General features: G+C 38.5%; 1 long non-coding RNA gene across 2 annotated transcripts in view; it reads left to right on the forward strand.

Moving 5' to 3' along the window:
* Positions 1 to 23,487, forward strand: part of LOC117883648 — a 195,879-nt gene that overhangs the window by 96,777 nt on the left and 75,615 nt on the right. The window lies entirely within an intron of this gene.

Consider the following 23,487-nt stretch of genomic DNA (forward strand, 5'->3'; position numbering starts at 1 on the left):
TCAGGTACCTTTAGCATATCCCTACCACATGACCCTTGCATAGAATATAGTTTTCTGTCATTATTTAATTACAAGGAGACCATGATGCAAAAAATGTACAAATGTGTCAGTAAGAATATTGTACTCTACACTAGCATCCTTTTTAGCAGCTCTTGAGAACATGCCAACATACTACTCAAAGGAGGAAATGTTGGAAAGACTAAAATATAACTTGATGTTGTACTAGTAGGGTAATATCTTCTGTAGAGATGTGCCTTAAGGGAAAGCAAAATGTCAAGTGTAGCACCTTCAAATAAGAAAAGCACGTTGAGCTGTGATTCTGTCAGATCTTAGGTTCAGTCCTGTCAGCTTGGATCTTGTAAAAGTAAGATGTGTCTAATGGTAGAATGGAGGCTTCAAAGAAAATCTGGGTACTGCAGAAAAAAGGGGTTTCTGGCATTCTTTACTCATTTGGTATTGAACCAATGTCACAATGTGGCATTAATGGCACTCTGCTGCTGGAGACACTGTCTTAGATGAAACTCTAACTAATACCTTGGCTGGCCACTTGTCATTAGGGCTCGTTGGCACTTTTTGCAAGAATAGGAAGTTAATGTGTGGTGGCTGGCCAAATTCCAATGTGGGTAGTTAGGGCTAGATTCTGGGCAGTACAGGCTGGAAGGCTGTAATCAAGGCACAGGAGGATAACATTTAGAGTAAAAGTAGTCAGTGAATTGCAGAGAACTCCAGAAGAAGAGAGGTAATATTGCTAGTAGGGAATAAATTAACCCCAGTCCTCTGCTCTGAGAAGCACCAACAAACTAGCCTGTACTGTGGGGGAAATTAGACAGTCCCAAGGCTATTACCATTTTGTGCTGAAGTGTTTTTATTAAAAAGAAAAAAAGCTACCACTAATCAAACAAATAGGACACCTTTTAAAGTCCTCACAATGATTGTATCATCAATATGCTATTTTATTAGGGGAAAAGCCTTTAGGGAATTAGTGCCTGAGTAGGCAAAACTCCTGCTGGAATATGCTTTTGGGGAATACCTCTCTAGGCAAAAATCCTGCTAGCTCTGTCCTCTGAGCTTCCCTGGGGAGGCCTTTATGTTTGCAGAGCTCAAACAGACCCCAGGCAAGGTGCTCATATTACTCGATCACGGTAATGACAGCTAGATCCCATGTAAAACTGAACGCAGCTGTCTTCTCAGTTCCTCTGGCACATAGCTGACTACTTTGCCACAAAGCTGTTTCATTGAGGAAAGATACAGGTTTTCATATGAATAGTTGGTAGAGTTTTGTTCCTGTATAAGAGAGATGAAAAAAGATCAAGAGCCATCAGTTTTTCACACAATATTGAGTTGTATCTTGTACATACTGCACATTTGTTATTAAGCTGAGCAACAACATTATTTTTACACTGGTTTGGGATAAATCTGTTACATATACTAAACAACTGCATTTCATTATGTAAACAATCCTGAGATCATGTTTCCAACATTACATATTTTTAGTTGTTAAAAGCCAATGCATACCCTTCCTTACAGCTAAGAGATTGAGGCTTTGAACGTGTAGATGAACTCTAATTCACAGTGCTATTATGTTTAGTACTTAGAATATCAATGACAATCCCTAGAAAAGAATACTATTTAATTGTGGACAGTTAAGGCATCTGCAGAATTTTGAGCGGTCACAGAATGTGCTACTGCAGCTAAGTGAGAAACATAGTGAATGTACAAAAACTAGCATGCCGGATTTCATTAACAAGTGAATTGTATTCTTAGAAATTAAGGGCAGAAAGGATCATGATGGTTATCTAGTCTGACCTGCATAACACAGGATTTTACCCACTAACTTTTGCTGCAAGCCTAATACCATGACCAACATGTATCTTGAAGGTTACTGTATAATTATAATGTAATTACATGTTTATTTTTGAAGACTATTGCTGTAACCTATTCTTCAGATTTTTTTCACAACTCAGAAACTAATATGAATTGTTTGTATTGTGGTAAGGTCCAGAGACCTGGGTTATAATCAGGGTCAATTGTTCTAAGTATTGTACAAATCAGAAAGAGAGAAATCCTGAGAAGTTTACAGTGTAATTTAAAATAAGTCACAACACGTTGGTGTAACAACAAACAGAGGGTGTGGAGAACGGGTGAGAATAACAATATTAAGAATAGGTAGATAATCAAGCTCTGCGAGATGAACTGATGGCTTCAAGATGTTGCTGCTTAGATATGCTGAACAGTACCTAGCACAATGGAGTGCTAGTCCAGGAGTGTGGCTCTTACGTGCTACCACAATACAAATAATAATAATAATAATCAGTTTTTTAATAAACATAATTAAATAAGTAAACATCAGCACCTAGCAGTTCTGATGGAAATAGTCAGAAATACATAGCTTGGCTTCTAATTATAGGTTATAGGCAGATACATAATTGTCTGCTAAAGATATGAACGATGTAAAATGTGTTGGGTGAGCAGAAGGGAGTCTAAGGTGGAATAACATGTATACTGAGCAGTGGGAAGAGAGAAGTAACATCTTATTAGAATATGCAAGTAGGTGTAAATTCAAGTAGGCCACCGTCTGCTTAACTTTGTACCTCTTTATCCCTTCTTCCTACTAATTGGCATGTCTCTAACACCAGTTCAGACTCCTGCCCACTTCGACTCATATTGTGACTGGGGTGTCTTAATGTCAATTAGCGGAACACAGGTAATGTGTATGATGGTTCAAGTTACCCTTTGGTAAATGTGTAACTTAAACCATCTTACTTATCACCTGTGACCTTGGTTCATTAATACTGAGGACCCTGTGCACCTCTGTGTGAGTTTGTATTTGCAGTTTCCTCCTAATTCCTCCATCGCAGGGATGGGTGATGGAAGTCACAATGAGTTTCACCCCTAAAGCCTGTGGATCATTCGTTCGCTTTAAAATGCCTTATTTAAATAGCTATAGCATACATATACATACATAGCTCTTTATATTGTGATCTTATCGATAGCTCAGACAAAGCAAGGCTGGGCCTGACTAGGAATCACATGATTCCTTTGGGATGAATGAATGAAAAAAGGAACCTAGGCTGATGAAAAGGCTGCTGTGCCAAGGGAAAATTCACTTCTGGTGAATGCTGGGGGACACTTGAACTGCCACTTCCCCGGGGGCTCTACTTGGGGAAGACAGCTGGAACTTGTATACAAGACTCTGTAAGCAGATCCATTGATGGAGACGCTTGTGAAGATACACTGAAACATGTATCTGTGGCTGCAATGGACATGAACACTCCCCGGTCTCTTTTGGGTTCACTCTAGGTGGCTTCTGGTACTCAGAAGAGTTTGGGTTATTCACATAAGGTATTAGTTACTGCTTTCTCTCCATGATGATTTTGTCATGCACAATATTAGGATTTGCTTTATATATATATTCTTTTCCTTTTTTATTTGCAACATTCCCCACTAATTTCCCTTGGTAGGCTCTGACAATGCCACATAGTGTAAGAAGTAGCTTCAGACCATGGAACTGGGGCTGCATCAGTATTTTGGCCATTGATCTGCAGGTGTCCTTACTCTTCATTCATCCTACAGGGATCAAGTGACCACCATATCCAGGCTTGGAAAATCTTTATTTATATGACTTTTGTGAATTTTCATCTAATAATCAGGTAAGTACTGTCAACACCCCCATTTGATGGGAGATTAGATTAAAGAAATCCCTGAAGTCATGTTGTGGTTATAGTTGTTGACTCAAATGCAATCACTAGAAATGAAACAGAAGACTTTTGAACACAGCAACACTACTCTGAACACTGACACATTACTTTTACTCTCCAATTTGAAGTGATTGAGAGAAATGTGGCATTTTGTCATTAAAATCATTTTAAGGTGAAGTGTTTTTACTGAAACATAAGTTGTAGTTGGTGTAGTTCTGTGAACCAAAACTGGCTCTTTTAGCATATAAGAGCAATAATCTTTTAATGACTCTTGTTTCTTGATGGACTGGAAAATATAGACTATTGTGAAAATCTCAATGTATCATGTTTAAAAATCCTCCCCATCTGTGAGTGAACTGAATCATTCTTAAGTTTCCCATCTGTCCCTTGTTTCCATCTGAATCAGCTGTGAGCGAGTAAAACCTACAGTTGCTCAGTTCTTTCCTTTGGAAGACTTCCAAACAATAACAGTGAACACAATTAAGAAAATTTTTTAATACATGTATTGCACTTATTTTTATAACCCAGATTTCTAATTTTAGAGCTGGGGACTAAGTCTCTAATAGTTCTGCTTCTGATCCTTGAATATGAAGTAGGTTTTTCAAGACTTGTTTGTCTCCTGCGACAAGACTGACATTAGGCCATGTTGTATTTATGTATTCAATACAAAGCAGCTGGGGGGGATACTTGGGATTTCAATTAATCATTCTAACTGCTGTAAGAGGTGGTGTATTTTATAGTCAATTGGAGCGGGGAAAAATAGTGCAGTGGAAGACAAAATAATTCAGTTTTTTACCTAAGTGTATATTACAGACCATTTATTTAAATAATTGGTCTTAATGAGAGTGTCTAAACTGTCCTTTTGCTTCCAAATCCTTCATCTGATTTACTCCCACTAAGGGGATTCACTAAAAGTAGAGATGCTCCTAAAACCAAACTGCCAAAACTTGGGGTTTAGCTACCTATAGTAATTCAGTTTTTTCACGCAAGAGCCGCTCCCTTCCCTTGCATTCTTCTTTGTCTTTATTCTTGTTTCACATTTATGCAGTTACTCTGAAATATGTGGTCACTGAATTTTCAGATAAGTCCTATGGATGAGAGAGGGAATTCTGAGTTTCCTCTGACATGGCCTGGTGTAAAACTAGTATCTAAATTCAGTGGAGTCACACTAGTCAGTGTAAATCAGGAGTGACTGGGAGGAGAATTAGTCCAGTTGCCCATTTGTTGTGTAATTTGTCTATATAAAAATCAGCCTTCTTTCTGGGACATTTCTTTGGGTTTAGCACCCTTGAATTTGTTTTTGAGTCAGCTTACTTCCCTAATGGCTGCATAATTATACTAGACATTGCTCATCACTAATCCATTTTTGCAGCTGAAGTAGCATAATTATGGGGTAATGGAAAATTCCAATTCAGCAATTAAAAAAAAATTATTTAGAATCAACTCTCCAGAAATTCTTTTGGATCATATTTGGTCTATGAAGTTAATTTTTTGGGGTACTACATACAGATGAATAATAAGAACACACATTGCATTTAGAACCTGGAGTTCGATCTGTGAAGATATCAGCAGATGCCAGTGGGATGGATGTGTCTCGCAGATGTGTCTCACATGGCTCCTTGGAGACGTGTTCAATTTGTAAATGTTTAATCACAGCTTTCGGAGTAATTGGCATACCAGTGGTTCCTCAACAGAAAATTGTTTTTGGTGACTTTAGGAGTTTTGAAACACTTGTTACATATTATGATAGAAAAGAGCTGTCCTTTATTACAAACAAATAAGCAGGTTCTGGAAGCTTTGATTTTTGTCTTTTGAGCAAACCTACCCTTGGTTTGAGAGTTGCATGGTAGCAGTTGCAATTTGGTACTGTAACACTTCTACCTGCTATTTTTATCTTAGACAGAGAAAGCAGTTTTTCAGTGTGTAATGTTTATTTACCTCAAGTCACTTGATGTAACAACTCCTGGCATGACTTAGTTCTAAGTGTACTTCTTGGCACAATCCACTTGAAAATGGAATACTTAGTCTAGCGGGCAAATTGAAAAGTGCTGCCTAATTTTAACCAGTTGTTTCCAGTCTGCTTTTTTTAAAGTCTAGCAGATTTTTTGAAAGTTCATGTTTGTGCAGGTCCTGTGGCTTGACGCACTTGTCCACTTTGGTATGAGAATTCCACATACGCTGTTTTAGCCTATCGAAGGGAACGCTTTTGGGAGGGCTACCACAATTCATTATGCCAGTAAATGGTAGGAAGGCTTAGCTTACTTACACTTTTGCACTGCATTATATTATTATTTACAAAATTAAAAGAATGTGAAGATTGTGACTAAATTAGTAAAAAAACAGGAAATTCATCATAATTCAAATTCATATGAACCATCTATCCTCTGGTACAACACAACAGGGCACTGTAAGAATATTATTAGGAAAATTTGCTGTTGGGTTTAGAAATGAGACTCTAGCTTATAATACATTTTACTCTTAATTGTGCTTGATTAAGTTGCATTTCTTTCACAATGTTGATATAGTATTGTAAAATCTGGTGTGTGAATTTGCTTTGTTTAAACACCCCAGTCATCACCAACCAAAATAGTTAATTACTGTAAATATTTTTTCACTTTGTCATGGTTACAGGTGCACCTCTGGCCCTTCTCTGGCCTCTCTAAGAGCACCCCCCCACGGCCTTACCTTTTCTAGGGTGGAATCAATGGTGTTCCCATGCTTAGATTAGGTCACAGGCCACAACACTCTGTAGATCAACTATGCTAACCACAAAGGGTCTGAAGGGATTCAGGTTTCTTCCTTCCCTTTGGAAGTTGGGACCAGTGATGAAGACAGTGACCAGACAGCTTTCTCAAACAAAAGTATTGTTTAATCTTAACAGTAGCAATAAGGCATAATGTAAGAGAGCAAGAATTTTTAAAACAATGCAAGAGCTATATGTATGTCTATCTTACTTAAAGCGCTATTACTCTGGGATGAAAGGAAGGCTTAAATATTTCAGACCCTTCAGTGCAAAGTCTGTCTGTTCCTGAATAGCTCCTAAACAACTGCCTCACCTGTGGTCAGAGTGAGGGTTTGTTACTGTTCATTGTCCTTCTGATATTTTGGCTCTCAGCCTTAGCAAACAGGCCAGCTCATTCAGCTGAAGCCAGGGAAGTAGGTTCTACATAGTTATAGCTCAGGCATTGTCTCTTACCCCTTGACAGGACAGATGTTACTTCATAGAGTCACCACGCAAGTCTTATAAAATGTGTATATGTGGTGAGTGGGAAAGGTGACTGTACTATAGGTATTGTTTTTCAATGTATATTGTTGGCATACTCAGTGTTAACACCCACTAAAAACAAACAAAAGAAGTGTAGTTGGTTATGTTATCTTATAGTTTATTAGTAATTACATAAGAGAGATATTCTGATAAACTAATTTCTAGCTATTGGCCCCAAGTCTATTTGTCTCATTATCAAATGCTGGCAACAATCATGATCAGCAAAACTTTCATTTCCATATTTTTACTTAAGGATGTTTTCAGCTATGTGGAAAGCTCTAAACTGTACTGATAAATCATAGAAGTGTAGGGCAGGAAGGGATCTTGAGAAGTCATCAAGTCCAGTCTCCTGCACTGTGGCAAAACCAAATAAACCTAAACCATCACTGACAAGTGTTTGTCCAATGTGGTTTTAAAAGCTTCCAATGATGGGAACTCTACGACCTCTCTTGGAAGCCTATTCCAGTTCTTAGCTGCCCTTATAGTTAGAAAGATTCTCCTAACACTAATCTAAATTTCCCTTGCTGCAGATTAAGCCCATTACTTCTTGTCCTACCTTCAGTAGACATGGAAAACAATTGATCACCGTCATCTTTACAACAGTCCTTAACATATTAGAAGACTGTTGGCAGGTCACCACTCGGTCTTCTTTTCTGAAGACCAAATATGCCCAGATTTTTTTCAACCTTTCCTCGTATTTCAGGTTTTCTCAACCTTTTATCATTTTTGTTGCTTTCCTCTGGACTCTCTCCAATTTGTCCCCATCCTTCTTAAATTGTGGTGCCCAGAACTGGACGTAGTATTCCAGCTGGGGCCTTATCAGTATTGAGTAGAGCAGGGGGGCCTCAAATCATTTTCTTTCTGAGGCTCCCCCAATATACTATAAAAACTCCACAGCCCACCTGTGACAACTGTTTTTCTGCATATAAAAGCCAGGGCCAGGGTTAGAGGTTAGCAAGCAGGGCAATTGCCCAGGGCACCCCACTACAGGGAGCCCCACGAAACTAAGTTGCTCAGGCTTTGGCTTCATCCTCAGGTGGCAGGGCCTCAGGCTTCAGCCCTGCATGGTGGGGCTTTGATTTTCTGCCCTGGGCACCAGTGAGTCTAATACTGGTCCTGCTTGGTGGCCCCCTAAAACATGCTTGTGGTTCCCCAGGGGGTCCCAGACCCCTGGTTAAGGACAACTGGAGTAGAGCTGGACAATTACCTCCTGTGTCTTACACACACTTTTTATTAATAGTCCCCAGAATCATATTAGCCTTTTTTGCAGCTGCATCACATTGACCACTCATTCTTTTTGTGGTCCACTGTATCCACCAGATCTTTTTTTGGCAGTGCTACCACTTAGACAGTTATACCCCATTTTGTAGTTGTACATTTGATTTTTTCCTTCCTAAGTGAAGTACTTTACACTTGTCTTTATTGAATTTCATCTTGCTGAATTCAGACCAATTCTCCAATTTGTCAAGGTCATTTTGAATTTTAAACCTGTAATCTAAAGTGCTTGAAATCCCTCCCAGCTTGGTGTCAAATTTTATAAGCATGCACTCTACTTCATTATACAAGTCATGAATGAAAATATTGAATAGTACCAAAGCAGGACTGCAAGTAAGGTGACCAGATGTCCCGATTTTATTGGGACAGTCCCGATTTTTGGGTCTTTTTCTTATATAGGCTCCTATTATCCCTCACCCTGTCCTGATTTTTCACATTTGCTGTCTGGTCACCCTACCTGCAAGATCCCACTAGATATTCTCCCAATTTGACATCAACCCATAGATAACTATTCTCTGAGTACAGTCTTTCAAACCAGGTATACCAGTACCTAAATTTATCCCAGTGGCAATTGAAAGCCAATCAAAGTTTGGTGATGAGGCTGTGATGTTGCTCCTTGATTTTTACAATACCCATTGCAAAATTGGACTTGCATTTATAGTTTCTCTTGAAATAAACCTGAGTTCATCTTGTATATATGGGTGAATAATTGCATGAGGTTACTAAGAAAATCAACTACATTTTGAAACCAGTTAATTGATTGGAAGAATTAAATATTATTGGAGTCCATCCTATTATAGCATTTAGCTTTAAAACATTATTAATGGTGCAAGTTCTATTGATTATAATACTTAAACATGCTTATAGGGTTTTGCAGAATGCAACTTATGTTAGGAGTTTGGCAACTGAAACAGAGAGCAACATAGTTGCAACACTATATAACCCAACTCCCTAAACTAATGGATTAAAACCCTCAATAAATGGAAAACTCCAAGGGGAGAGTATTGGTAATTGACATAAGGGTCATTTTTAAATTAATAAGTTTGGATGATATTTGTACTGACGTGGCTGGCTTCAGCCCAGTTTTGACACGATTGTTGCCTTAGTGACCTTGTTATTAAATAAATTTGCTTACAGTTGCTGCTGCATAGGACAAAGGTGCTATTTTAACCACAGAATGTACTTAAATCGGAATAGAATGAATACACAAAATGTCCTGCCAAAAGCCAGTTAAAGGACAAACAGATCCCTAATCTTGGGAGAAGGGTAAAAGTGGCCTGGTGAAAATTCATCAGTGCATAATCAGTGGTAATAAACTAATTAGAAAAGAAAAATAACTTGAAAATAGCAAGGACAGCAAACATCATGCCAGTTGAAGTTTATGCATGTGTATTGTATGCATTGCACAAGACACATAATATTCATAATACTTAATGCTAATTGGATGAGAACTAATGCAATGTATGTTTTTGTAATTCTGTAATTTGGATGTATATAATATGTCGGAGATTGTAAGGGGTAGATGAAGCTTCACATATAAATCCCTCACAACCCAACTAATATATGCCCAGCTATATTTTTAGACCAATAAAGTCTAAAACTAGGAGGAGGTAACTGGCTGTTGTCTTTTTCTTTGTCATTTCTTTCTTTAATAGTATTTGTGATTTGCAATGCATACTTTTGGTTCAAATAAATGTTAGTATCAATAAATGGGAGTGTCTGGGACCCAAGTTTATGGCATTCTCACACAATAGATTCAAATAATTAGAAATGGCAAAGGTAAAGTTGTATTAGATTGGAGCCATTTGCAATGGCAGGATATAATCCCTTAGCAAAACACAGAGCTTGATTTTGGTCAAAACATAAGAAGCAATCCACTTGATAAAATGCAGTGTGTTTTACATTAATTCCACAGAGGATATTATTCTAAAATCACTTATTAAATATTGCTACTTTTTTTATTATCCACCAGGATACAGATCTCCTCTCAGATCAAGCAGAATTCTCACTTATTTTTTTTCTGAAGCACTGAACTAAGCTGCACTCAGACCTCATCATTTTTGTTTTGATTGGCCTGTAGGTGTCACTGTTAAGCAACACAATGATTTTGGGTTTGATCCTTAGCCCTTACTCTTGTGAGTAGTCCCATTAAGGTCAATGATATTACTCACGGAGTAAGGAATGAGTCATGGCATGGCTAGTAGACTTAGGTGCTAGGTGATTTCCACTAGCTGGGAGGAGAAACATTCAAATGACTGAAGGCCAAATCATATCCTCCCATGGAAAACCTGGGGGAGGTGTGGAAAAGAGGAAGAAAATGATCTGAGATTCCCTGTCATTCTTTACTCCAATTAATCCACTGGACATCAGGTAGCTTCCCTCTTATGGAAGCAGCCAGGATTTTAGCCATTGTATTCATAAGGGGTTTGCAGGTTTTAGGTAAAGGCTGTCTTCAGAGACACTTGCTCCAGGAATGATGTGTGCAACTTTTCTCAGCTCTCTGGCTGCATGGTTGCAGTAGGGCTGCCCTGGCCCCACATGCTCCCTCTAGGGCATGTTTCCCAGAGCCAGGGGCCTCTGAGGAAAAGTTAATATTGCCTGAGGTTCTTTCTCTGCAGGATGCCAGGGGCAATACATGACCCCTGCCTGGCTCCCCATCTGGCCTGCCCATTGATCCTCTCATGATGCCACATTAGTGGCTAACCTCTCCCCACCACAAATCTACATATGTGGATCTCTATAGGTCATGATCCGGCTTGGAGTGTTCATAGGCCTTGTTGGTCTAAAAATGTAGCTGGAGATTTTTATACAATGCTGATGAAATTGTCATCTTAGTTTGTGCAGAGCCAGCAGATATCCACAATGGTCTTTCTGGGTTTTTCCAGAACTTAATTGTTTTGTTCAAAATAATCTTCTGTTTTTCTCTTTTTTGGATTCTCTTTTCAAAATCAAAGGCTCTCAAGGATTTAATGTAGCATGAATAAAGATTCATTTAAATAATTTTGGATTAAAAAAAAGATTTTCACAAAAAAATTCCATGTTTTTAAAACTGGCTTCAGAGTTTACATTAATGGAATAGCAATTTTTTAATAGCCATGACACTATCTTAATCATCTGAAAAGATTTTCCAAACACCTTGTTGTTCAGATATTTTTTATGCCCCCTTAAAGAACAGCTTTATTCCTACTCTTTAAGCTGTGCTGTTATAACATAAAACATCAGATCAAGTTTTGTCCATCATATTATATGATGTGACATCAGTTCCAAAAAGACATCCCAAGCCAGAAACTTCTCATGGGTAATTAATGCCATCAATGACATGATTGATTCTGCCTGAAGTGACACACATGAAAACATGACACAATAGCTGTAAAAACACTTAAATAGATGATTCCTTCAAAATATGAAAGTCCTATTGGAACATGGTGGCACCCACCTCTTGTAAGTGCCCCCTGTCCGAGTTTATGTGCCTGCACACTCTCTATCTCTCTAATTGTGGTAGGTCTTCAGCGACTCATCCCTCTGGCCGCGTCCCACACAGTCTGTATGTGAAGCAAACAAACCCCTTCCAGGGTAACACAGTCCAAGAAAATGGTTGGACCTCTCCTGGTGTCTTCTGTCCTGCCTCTGGGTCTGTTTAAGCACTAGGCCCCTTCTCGGGCTCCAAACAAAACTTGTCCCTTTCTTGGGCTTTGTCCACTCCACCTGTGGCTGGTGGGGGGACCCGGGCTCACACACTACTCCAGGTCCCAACCTAGGGATCTTACAATAGCAGCCACTTGCTGCTTTCTTCACTAATGGCTATTGCTACATTCCCTGGGCTACATCCCATCAGCTTCTTGGGTCCTCTGTCTGCTCCCTGTTTAAGCAGGGCCTCTCTCAGGCCTCTTCACCTAGAGATCTTATAACTGTCTCTGCCCCTTTTGTGGGGGCTCTTTCTCCCAGGCCTCTGTGCCTGGAGAACTTCACATCCCTATCTTTGCTAAAGCAGAGTTTCTCCCCAGGCTGTTTAACTGTGGAGACTCCCAGCCAGCAACTGCTTTGTCCAGACTGCTCTGCAGCTTCTTCAGGAAGCCAGGAGCATCATCCTCACTCCTCTAGCACTAGTCAGTAACTGAGCTGTCCAGGCACCACAACTCCTTCTTTATGAGCCTGATGGGCTCTGATTGGCTGCCTCCCCTGCAGCCTCTCTAGGTAGCTTGGAGGACCCAGCTCTACTGCTCTTTTCCCTGGGGCAGGGTGTGGTTAGGACTGCAGGGCCTCCAGCAGGGGCCTCAAAGGGTCTGGTACACCCCGTCACACTGTCTTAGCTTAACACAGCTAAATCAAACTTGTGTGTGTGTGTGACAAAGAGTATATGGACCAAAGTGTTCTGTAGAGTAGTTAATTTCTTGAAACCAGAGTTGGATGAATTTCATAATATACCACCAACCTCACTGCTATCTTGTACCAGTTAAAAAAAAAAGTGGATTTACCTGCAGGCAAGCTGAACTTATTGCAAGCTAATGATAATACATTAAAAATAATGCCCATTTAGCTCTATGGGTTATATTACACACATAAATTGGGTATAGTCCTGGTTGAAAATGCAACAATAAGCACTGGTGTATTTAAATAAATTATTCAAAATATTCAGGAGAACCTTGATTTTATAAAAGGTGTTAGTTTTTGTTATTTAATGAGGAGGAAATACCATGTCCCATATATCTCTGAGTCTGGGAATGGAACATTGGACGTGGATGGTGTTATAACACTTTGATCTCTGAATTTTTCTTAAATTGTTTTTAATTGGTGATAGCAGGCCCTTATCCTCACCACAGGTACTCTATTTGACAAATCTTGTTACCCATTATGGCAATGACATGTGTACATTGCTATGCTTTTGTATGTAGAAGTTCATCTCCGCATACTTTCCATCATCCTCTATAATGTTCAAGGCTTTCTTCTGGCTGATTTCCATAATTTTCTTTTAATATGTTTGCATTAACATAGGGACTGGCGTTTTTTATATGTTTGTAGTATGTCTAGCATCATGAGGCTTCAAACTGGTTCACCTCTAGGGTGTGCTGGAGGTGCTGCTGCACCCCTTGGCTTGAAGTGGTTTCCATCCTATACAGGGTTTACAGTTTGGTTCAATGGCTCTCAGCACCCCCAATTATACAAATTGTTCTAGCACCCTTGGGCTTGAACGTTAGATTTCTGCAATGTTTCTGAAGCCAATGTATGAATAGGTAAGGGAGGTGGGCTGGAAGCCCCCTCCCTAATTTCTGCCCTGGGCCCCAGCATGTCTAATGTCGGCCCTCATGTGAAACAGTTAGAGTACTACTTAAATAGAGCTGGGAATTCGATGAGGGGAGATCCAGGGGGGAGGAGCTAGGGAGAGTTCCCTCTCCCTGGGAAGGGCCTAGAGGAAGGTCTGGTTGTTTGGGACTGGCTGTGACCAGAAAGCAGAGCTAAAGGAGCAGGGCTAACTCCTATGGTAGGGCCCTAGAGTGGAGAGAATCCCCAGCCTAAGGTCTGTGAACCAGGGAATGAGAGAGGAGCTCATGAGGGGTGAAACGCCAGTTAAAGTGGTACTTACCCTTCCCAGCAGGGAAAAGCTTTGGGGGAGGGAGGTCAGTACCCCAACAAGGGGGAAGAATTGAAGTTGACCCCCAGGAAGGGTGGGGGACCTTTGGTAGGGCTGAATCCTGAACTGTTGTGTGATTTGGCTGGAGGTCTGAGGAGACTCTGAGCCCCAGAAGAGCCAGGAAGAGAATGTTAAGACGAGATCATCTGGGATGGTGGAGAAAGTGACTACTAGAGGCAAAATCCTCTGCAATGCTGCATCCAGGCAGGAGGGGGCACCTCAGAGGTAAAGATGTGCCCTTTCAGATACAGAAGCAGCTTGCTTAGAATAAAGTAATTGGAAAAGGGGAGAACCCCTTAGCATCCATGAACTTCAGACTCTTTTACCATAGAAGTCTTGGAAATAGCTTATTGCAAAATGTGTATGACACAGATAAAAGTCCGCTGAATGGTTTTAGGTTCAAGTTTACTTGAAGGCCAAAAGCTTCTCAAAGAACTTTTGGAGAAGCAAACAGTGAGTGCTCAGACAAGTCCCAAGATTGATATGAAAAAGGCATTGGACATAGAACATAAGAATTTAGTGTCTAATTTCAGGGTCCAATACCTCTTACTGGATGATTAAAAGGAGGCAAAGATTTCAGAGTTTATTGTCTGGATCTTTCTTAGAGGCGATATAGAAACTGTCATATTGGAAGCCAAAGATAGAGAACTATATCCTCCTACTTGTCAATATTAGCACCATTCTGCATTTTGACTGAGTTATGCAGTATAATTTGGAGATGAATCTTATGTAAATCCAGCATGTGTTCAATATTTGTTAGGTTGTGTGCTTGTTTAAGATGGATAATAGCTTTTTTCTACAGCACAAACTTTTGTTAAAAAAAAAAAGTTTGGTTTTGGTGAGGGCAGTTTCTACTACTGACAGTCCAATATGTGTGAGAAACATGAAATTCACCTTTAAAAATATATTTAAAGGGAGTTCAATTTTGAGTTACACTTTCTAGAGTGCATGTGTTATACACACTACAGGGTACCAATAGAATATTAATAACACCTTCTGTTTTTTTTTTCAGTATGGGACAGAAATGCAGATGTGCCATATATTTGGTATGAGTTTAAATTTGTGGGCAGAATAAATTAGGTTGTGAATGTCTATTATGTATTAATGGACTGTTAATATTGTTTTCTGACCTTTAAGCTGTGGTCTCAGTGCATCTTTACGCAATATTTCTTTTTTTATTAATGAGACCTAATATAACTGTTAGCATACAAAGAATTCAAAACAGTATAATTGCATGTAGAAATTGCCCGGCTAATAGAAAACTACAAATTTATGGGTCAGATGCTCTCAGAATATCAACATTCTATGGGTTACTTATAGAACAATTGAAGCTAATGTCCAAAAGAAGCATGAGAGAACTGGATTTTTGAAATATTTTTATAGAATGTTCATTTTGGTACAAAAGAGCAAGTGAAAGGGGTATTATAAGGTGGCTTTCAGGGAAAGCAATAGGGAAGATAGAAGGAAGACTGGCAAACTAATGGAATAGTTAGTTACCCTCCCTGTCAAAAACGAATGCCTTATTTCCAGTCCAAATTTGTCTGGCTTCAACTTCCAGTCATTGGATTATGTTATACCTTTCTCTGCTAGACTGAAGAGCCCATTATTAAGTATTTGTTCCCCATACAGGTACTGTAATCACATCACCCCTAACCTTCTCTTTGTTAAGCTAAATAGATCGAACTCTTTGCTCAATCACTATAAAGCTTGTTTTCTAGTCCTTTTAATCATTCTCATGGCTCTTCTCTGAAACTTCTTCAGTTTGTCATCATCCTTCTTGAACTGTATACATCAGAACGTCACACGGTATTCCAGCATCAGTCGTACTAGTGCCAAATACAGAGGTAAAATAACCTCGCTACTCCTACTTGAGATTCCCCTGTTTATGCATCCCAGGATCACATTAACTCTTTTGGCTACAGCAGAAGCTCATGTTCAGCTGATTATCCACCATGAACCCCAACTCTCTTGAAGAGTCACTGCTTCTGAGGATAAAGCCCCCCCATCTTGTAAGTATGGACTACGTTCTTTGCTTCTAGGTGTATATATTTTACATTGTTTGCTTGTGCTGAGTTTACCAAAGTGATCCGGATCTCTCTGTATCACTGACCTGTCCTTTACATTATTTACCATTTGCTAATAGGGTATTACATTGTCAGTCTAGAGCAGGGGTCGGCAACGTTCAGCACGCGGCTTGCCAGGGTAAGCACCCTAGCGGGCCGGGCCAGTTTTATTTACCTGCTGACGTGGCAGGTTCGGCCGATCGCGGCCCCCACTGGCCACGGTTCACCGTCCTGGGCCAATGGGGGTGGCGGGAAGCCGTGGCCAGCATATCGCTCGGCCCGCACCGCTTCCCGCCGCCATTGGCCCGGGACAGCGAACCGTGGCCAGTGGGGGCCGCGATCGGCAGGTAAATAAACTGGCCCGGACCGCTAGGGTGCTTACCCTGGCAAGCCGCGTGCTGAACGTTGCCGACCCCTGGTCTAGAGCTTCAGATTCATGGACTGACAGAACTCTTGTCCTGGGAACGTAAAAGCATTATTCTTTTGTTTTATTCAACCCTGGTTCTGAAATAATTGAATGATTTTGTGCAGTCTGCAGTATCACTGAAGTGAAAGTATTTTGCAGTGGGAATGACAACTTTATCTAATTTTATTTCTTCAAAAGACAGGAGCAGTTATCTAACATATCGCCTAGATAAGCTTCATCAGCAGGAGTAGCATAAACAGTTCTCTTTCGCTTGAAAATTGGTTGAATTCATTGCCTCCTGCCAATAACCAAAAAGCATAGTAGTCAATTGAAATATCCTGCAGCTGAATGTTCTGGTCATTGTGAACTCTACTTTGCCTATCTCTGATTAAAGATGGTAATTATTCTGAATATGTTGTAGACAATGAAAGATCAAATGTTATTCTGAGGTTTGGTATTTTTAGTACTTTTTAACATTATTCAGGGAACAGTACAATAAACTCAGTAGATAATCAAAATTTTTATTTAAGATGAATCACACAGCTTTTAGGGACGGTACCGGGGTGGCTCAAATGAGTTGAACGGGTATTTTGTGTCCTTAGTTTTCCTCTGATTTGACCTGTTTTACCTTCTTGATTTTTGTTATTTTGGAGGAATATTGTTTTTGAAAGAAATTCTTTGGAGAATAGCATTTGTGTCAGAAAATGGTAATGGTGATAGAGGGGCCTAGATGCGGCCCACAAAATGTTTATGCCTGGTCTTATTTAGCATCCTCCCTGATGATTAGTGAAATTCACTGAAGGTACTAAATTGGGAGGTATTGAAAACACTATGGAGTTCAGGAAAAAAATAGTAAAACAAGCATAGGGAAGCTTAGAATAGGTCTGGGAAATACAAAATGAGATGTTGCTTGGAATAATTCAAGCTAAAAAATCTAGTGAAAAGCAATATAAATACACATATACATTGGGAGAAGACACCTGAATATCAATAATGCCAGAAGAGACCTAAGAGTGATGGAGTGTATATTTGCAGTGTAATATTGCAACAATAAAAAAGCCATTGTGATTTTGGACTGACTGTGCAGAGGCATCCTGTCTGGGATCTAATCTCTTCCTCTGACTGGTAAAACTACACCTGGCATGTTGTGTTAATCACTGGTCACCTCATTATCACAATATATAGAGGAATTGGAAGAGTTCTCAGGGAAGTGATAAAAATGACAAGGAGTCAGAGCTGACATATGAGAAAATATTAAAGGAACTTAACACTTATAGTTTGCCTGAGTGACAGTATGTGAGGACATAATGGTGTACAAATTTCTGAAGGGTAATGGTACAGAAGAAGATAACTAAGAGTTCTATAATGAAATTAAGGGAAGAAAAATTTAGTCTGAGTATCAAGAACACTTACTGAAAAGTGAGTTATAGAAGACTGAATAGGTTTCTTATGGAAGTTTCATCACTTGGGACATTTTAAAAACTACAGACTAGATAGCTCTAGAATATAATGTAGGAAACAACATCCATGGATTGATGGCTGGACTCAATGGCTTACTGCAATAGTTCCTGTCCATCTCTGATTTCTGTGAATATATAGTTTGATTGGCTACAATATTAATGGGATTCTGAAGACCCCTTTTCTTGATCTGCTACTTAGGTAAATGAAACTCACTTAAAAAAAAGTCTTGTTTAAAATGAGAAAAATTAAGTTTAGAAAGCAGCTAATGTCTACTCTAAAGCCTACTAAAGTGAATGGGATACCTTCCATCAGTTGTAGTGGGCTTTGGAAGACACCCCTAGTGTTTAGTATATACACAGTAACTTGGTGGTAGTAATCATTTTTCAAAACAATGTTGTTACAGCAAATGCTGTTAATAATCTGCAATGGTAAAACTGAACAGATTCCATTAAACATTTATCAAGTGATTGAATGTAACTCTATGGGCATGCTAATCCAAATAGCAAACTTCAGAAGATTGAATATCAAAATGATACACCATAACACAACTCTGACTTGAAAACAAACCCTTAATATTTCAAGATGGTTGTATCCATGGAAACTATGCCAACTTAAAGAAGCTTTTTTCAAATGAGCATGCCTTTGCTCACAATGTTCTTTAAATTCTGGGTGAGATCCTATACAACATATTATGGTGGTTTTTGGCAGGTATGTTATCAACTAATTAGTGCAACATTAGTATTTATGTTTACGTGTTGACTTCTTCTCATGTTGCAAAAATAAATGAACCATGCATTTGCGATTATTTTTTATCACATTCCTGATTGGTTTTAATAAAGTCTGCCTCACTTTAAATTTGGAAGGTAATCACACTAAAAATATTAACTACAAAACTGTGGTTTGCATTTTAAGAACATGATTCTGTTGATAGAGTAAATTGTTATGTAGCATTTATAGAGTGCCATGAATGTATGCAGTGCTTTTCAGAATATAAGCATTTCAAAACAATGAAAGATCTCAATTGTTTTCTCAAGTTTATATAGTATGTATCTTGCACAGAGTTCTCCTCTCTCCAGGGTAAATCTATAACATGTTTTTTGCAGGACAAGGGAAAATTGTATCTAGTATAATTATGGAAGGATAATTGAGCACATGTTGTTTTAGAAATTGTGTGTGTCAATAAGGGAATCTTAATGAGCTGTTATAAATCTGCCAATCCGGCAATAGAATTAAAAGCCATGGTGGGAAACAATGCATCACGATTCCAAAAATCAAATTAAAAAATTGTTTTACTGATGTCAGTGTGCTGGCATAACTAAAAGCACTTACTGTAATATAGCACATGTATGTACCAACGGCTAGGGCACAAGGACGGGGAGGGATAGCTCAGTAGTTTGAGCATTGGCCTGCTAAACTCAGGGTTGTGAGCTCAATTGTTGAGGGGGCCAGTTAGGGATCTAGTGCAAAAATCTGTTTAGGGATTGGTCCTGCTTTGAGCAGGGGGTTGGACTAGATGATCTCCTAATGTCCCTTCCAACCCTGGAATTCTATGACCTGATCCAAAGCCTGTTGAAGTTATTGATTGACAACATTTAAGTCATAAGAACGGCCATACTGGGTCAGACCAATAGTCCATGTAGCCCAGTATACTGTCTTCCAACAGTGGCCTGTACCAGATACTTCGGCATGAATGACAGAACAGGGCAATTATCGAGTGGTCCAGTCCCAGCTTATGGCAGTCAGAGGTTTAGGGATACACGGAGAATGGGGTTGTGTCCCTGACCATCTTGGCTAATAGCCTCATGGACCTATCCTCCATGAACTTATCTAATTCTTTGGCAAAATACCTATTGACGTCAGTTGGGCCAGGATTTCATCCATTGACTTCATTGGGCTTTGGATCATATAAGGATTATGGATTTTATGAATTCTTTTCTTATTAATCTACTGATAACATAATTAATATTCTTTGACTGGTAAACAGTCCTCATCCTCTCAAATTTATGTGACTATTTTTCTCTCCAATGTGAAAAAGTTTACAGTCCAAGTCAAATATGATACATGGAGCAGTTCACACACAAGAAGATAGGCCAACATGAATGTGCTGCACTGTTGACTCATATTTAGCTTGTGATGCACTATGACCCCCAGATCCCTTTCTGCAGTACTCCTTCCTAGGCAGTCATTTCCCATTTTCTATGTGTGCAACTGATTGTTCCTTTCTAAGTGAAGTACTTTGCATTTTTCCTTATTGAATTTCATCCTATTTACTTCAGACTATTTCTCCAGTTTGTCCAGATCATTTTGAAATTTAATCCTATACTCCAAAGCACTTGCAACCCCTCCTAACTTGGTATTGTCCGCAGACTTTACAAATGTACTCTCTATGCCATTAACTAAATCATTAATGAAGATATTGAACAGAGCCAGACCCAGAACGGATCCCTGTGGGACCCCACTTGTTATGTCCTTCCAGAATGCCTGTGAACCACTGATAACTACTCCCTGGGAATGGCTTCCCCCGCCAGTTATGTACCCACCTTATAGTAGTTCCATCTAGGTTGCATGCCCCTAGTTTGTTTAGTCCAAGTGTTTGTTAGGCATTGGAGTTACATGAGTGCTGACAAAAACAGTTGTAAATAGTATGACTAAAAATTCCTTCCCCGTTGCTTAGCTTAAAGTCTCTTGCAACACCATAACTTCCATAGTTTTCCAGGTGCTATAGTGTCTTCGAGACCTGAATTTTTAATGTTTTCATGATCTCCTTATACTTGTTAAATAAGCAAGTAATAACACATCTATTTTTTCACATGTTCAGGTTTTCCTTAAAGGGGATTTGAAAGAGTAGAGCAGGAGGATGTTTTGTATACAGGAAGTGGGACAATGTGATGTATCACAGGTACCATCTTAGTTATTTTATTACTTACTATGTGCTACTTACAAATGATACAATATGAACAAATGATTTGAGAGACATTATATTCTGTATTTAAAACTAGCACCTTGAAAGCCTTTTAATGTATTCACATTTCACTAAAAATTCAAAGCCATACATAATTAACATGAAACTCTAACTGAAAAGATTGCTATAAATTATGGATAGTGGGAACAGGGGGGAGGATATATGGTTGTGTATAAAAATAGATACTTGCTTCTGCCCAGTTTTACTAGTGCAGTTAGCTTTAGAATTTTAGCATTTGTTGTGGATTGGGTAGACCATTTTTGATATGTTAGCAGATATGAGTATGGAAGAAAAGAATTACTGCTACTGCTGTGTGACAAATCTGACAAGAATTTTGTGATGAGAAATGTGGATTTAACTATTAGAGCTGAAGATAAAGCTAATATGGTGGAAAAATACATAGAGTTCAGCGTTAATACTGACAGACCCAGTCACTGAAATTAGAACAGACATTACATTTTTGAATTTATATTAATCACTGGATTGCAGTAGACTGTAAAATACATCCACTACAGTTTCGTAAGATGAACATAGACAGCAAATCCTTTCTCACCAAATACATGCATAAATTCTAGGCTTGTCCTCATATTTTTAAAATGGCAATACTATAACTTTGTGGCATTTCCCCTTTATATTTAGTATTTGATAATTGTACTGTAGATTTTTATGGTTCAAAGTATGGAAGCTCAGTATGATGCTCTGAACAGAGCTGAACGTAGTGAACATAATGAAGATAGTCTCTGTCTCAAGAGGATTACTCACCAAGATATTATACCTAGGAGTGCTAAAGAAGAAAAGGCATCTCCTTATGCACCTGAGGACCAACCCACACTCAGGTCCTCCTGAGAACTAATTCCACCCATTAAGCCTTTCAGCAGCAATATTCCAAAAAGAGGGAGTATGGTAATGATTAGAGAAGGGTGGATTGATCTAAATCACCACGTGGAAAGTGTCAGTTTAAATAATCAATTTTAATCAACTTTTCCATTTGTACTTAGTTACTTTCTAAAGAAAGGTGAATTCTCACTGGTTGACATAACCATTAAAACATGTTGATTTACAACTAACCAGAGCCTTTACCCTAGATTTGGCACATCTTTTTGTTACCTAGGAGGGTATGCTGTAACTATGTACATTTATTTAAGCAGCAACAATGTTTAATATTTTCAGATTCTTGTTAATTAATAGTACATTTCTAGTATGTTAGAAAATGGTGAATGATCTATTGCTTATTTGCTAAATAATTAACTTTTTGGTCATGACTTGTATCAAGCTGCATTATGATGGTAAATGGAATTTAATTAAACATACAACACCATATACATTTTATTTTTTATTAAACTAAACAAGCTCTTAATATAGTACCTGATCTGTTGTGCCATATTTATAAAGCTTGACCTCAAAAGTTAGATGTTTTTTCTCGTGATTGTTTCTTTATATAAAAAAACAGCCTTTAACTCAGTCACTGATAGAAGCTCATAGATTTGGCATATTTATTTTTCTTGAAATGTTTTAGATTATAATAAATTTATGCTTTAACATATTTTGTATTAAATTCAGATCTCATTTTAAGCAGGTTTATTTTTAAAAAGAAAAACGTATTTTAATTTAAATAACAAAATAAAATCCAATTAAATGAAAAAATCCAACTTTTTAAATCCCCCCTCCCCCACTCCAAACAAACAACAAAATAATCAGTTTTTATCCACTGTGGATTTGAGTCATCCTGAAATGACCTATTTTTGTCTTGGTTTTTTTTTTTGTTTTTGTTTTTCAAGCCATAGCAAAAAATAAAAAAACACCCAAAAAATGAAACTTTTTTTCTTATTTTGCCCTTTTAAAAAAGTTAAATCTAGCTAAATTTCTAATTGAAACATTGTTTTAAAACATTTTGTTTTGGAAATCTTGAAACAAAATGTTTCATCTTTTTCAGACCCCTCTGTCCCCCCCCCCATTTTTATTTTGCTGAAACTATTTGATGAATTTCTGAACAGTTTTGGCCGACCTGAAACTGCATTTTTTGTCACATAAAAATTCAACCAGCTCTAATCTGATGATATTAACATAAAATGTGGGCACAGTTCTGACGTGCAGATTTAAGCAAAAGTCCTATTGCAATTAGTGGGAATTTTGATGGAGTAAGGACTTTCAAGATTGTGTCTCCTATACTCTGTATCACTAAGTGATTGGTTCTTCAATCTGTCTATCATATGGCCTATGACACAGAAAAGTGTTTGGTGCCATTTTTTACTTTGTATTTGTATAGGACCAGGCACTCTTTAAGTGGTTAAGAAATAATAGTGATGGCAGTTTTTATGTTGTTAAATGACCATGGAATGCTTTACATTATAGACAGGCCAAATATAAAGTGTTGGAAGGACTGCAGCTAGGTTATGAGAAAGACAAGGTGGGCGAGGTAATGTTTTACTGGACCAAATTCTGTTGGTAAAAGAGACAAGCTTTCGAGCTACACAGAGCTCTTCAGATTTGGGAAAGATAGTGTTACAGCTAAATACATAAGGTTTACACCTCTGCAGTTATAAATAAATAAATAAAAATTATAATTTTTTTATTTTTAATTTATGTAACAACATGTGGTGTACCTCATCCAATGCAGAAAATGCCCCAACTACTTATTGTGTCGGTGAAGCCCAGACAATCGCTATGCTCTCAAATGAACTTACACAGAAAAATAAGACAAAACACTGTATTACCTGTGGGCGAACAC

The sequence above is a fragment of the Trachemys scripta genome, chromosome 10 (genome assembly GCF_013100865.1).
Source record: "Trachemys scripta elegans isolate TJP31775 chromosome 10, CAS_Tse_1.0, whole genome shotgun sequence".
Classification (NCBI taxonomy): Eukaryota; Metazoa; Chordata; order Testudines; family Emydidae; genus Trachemys; species Trachemys scripta.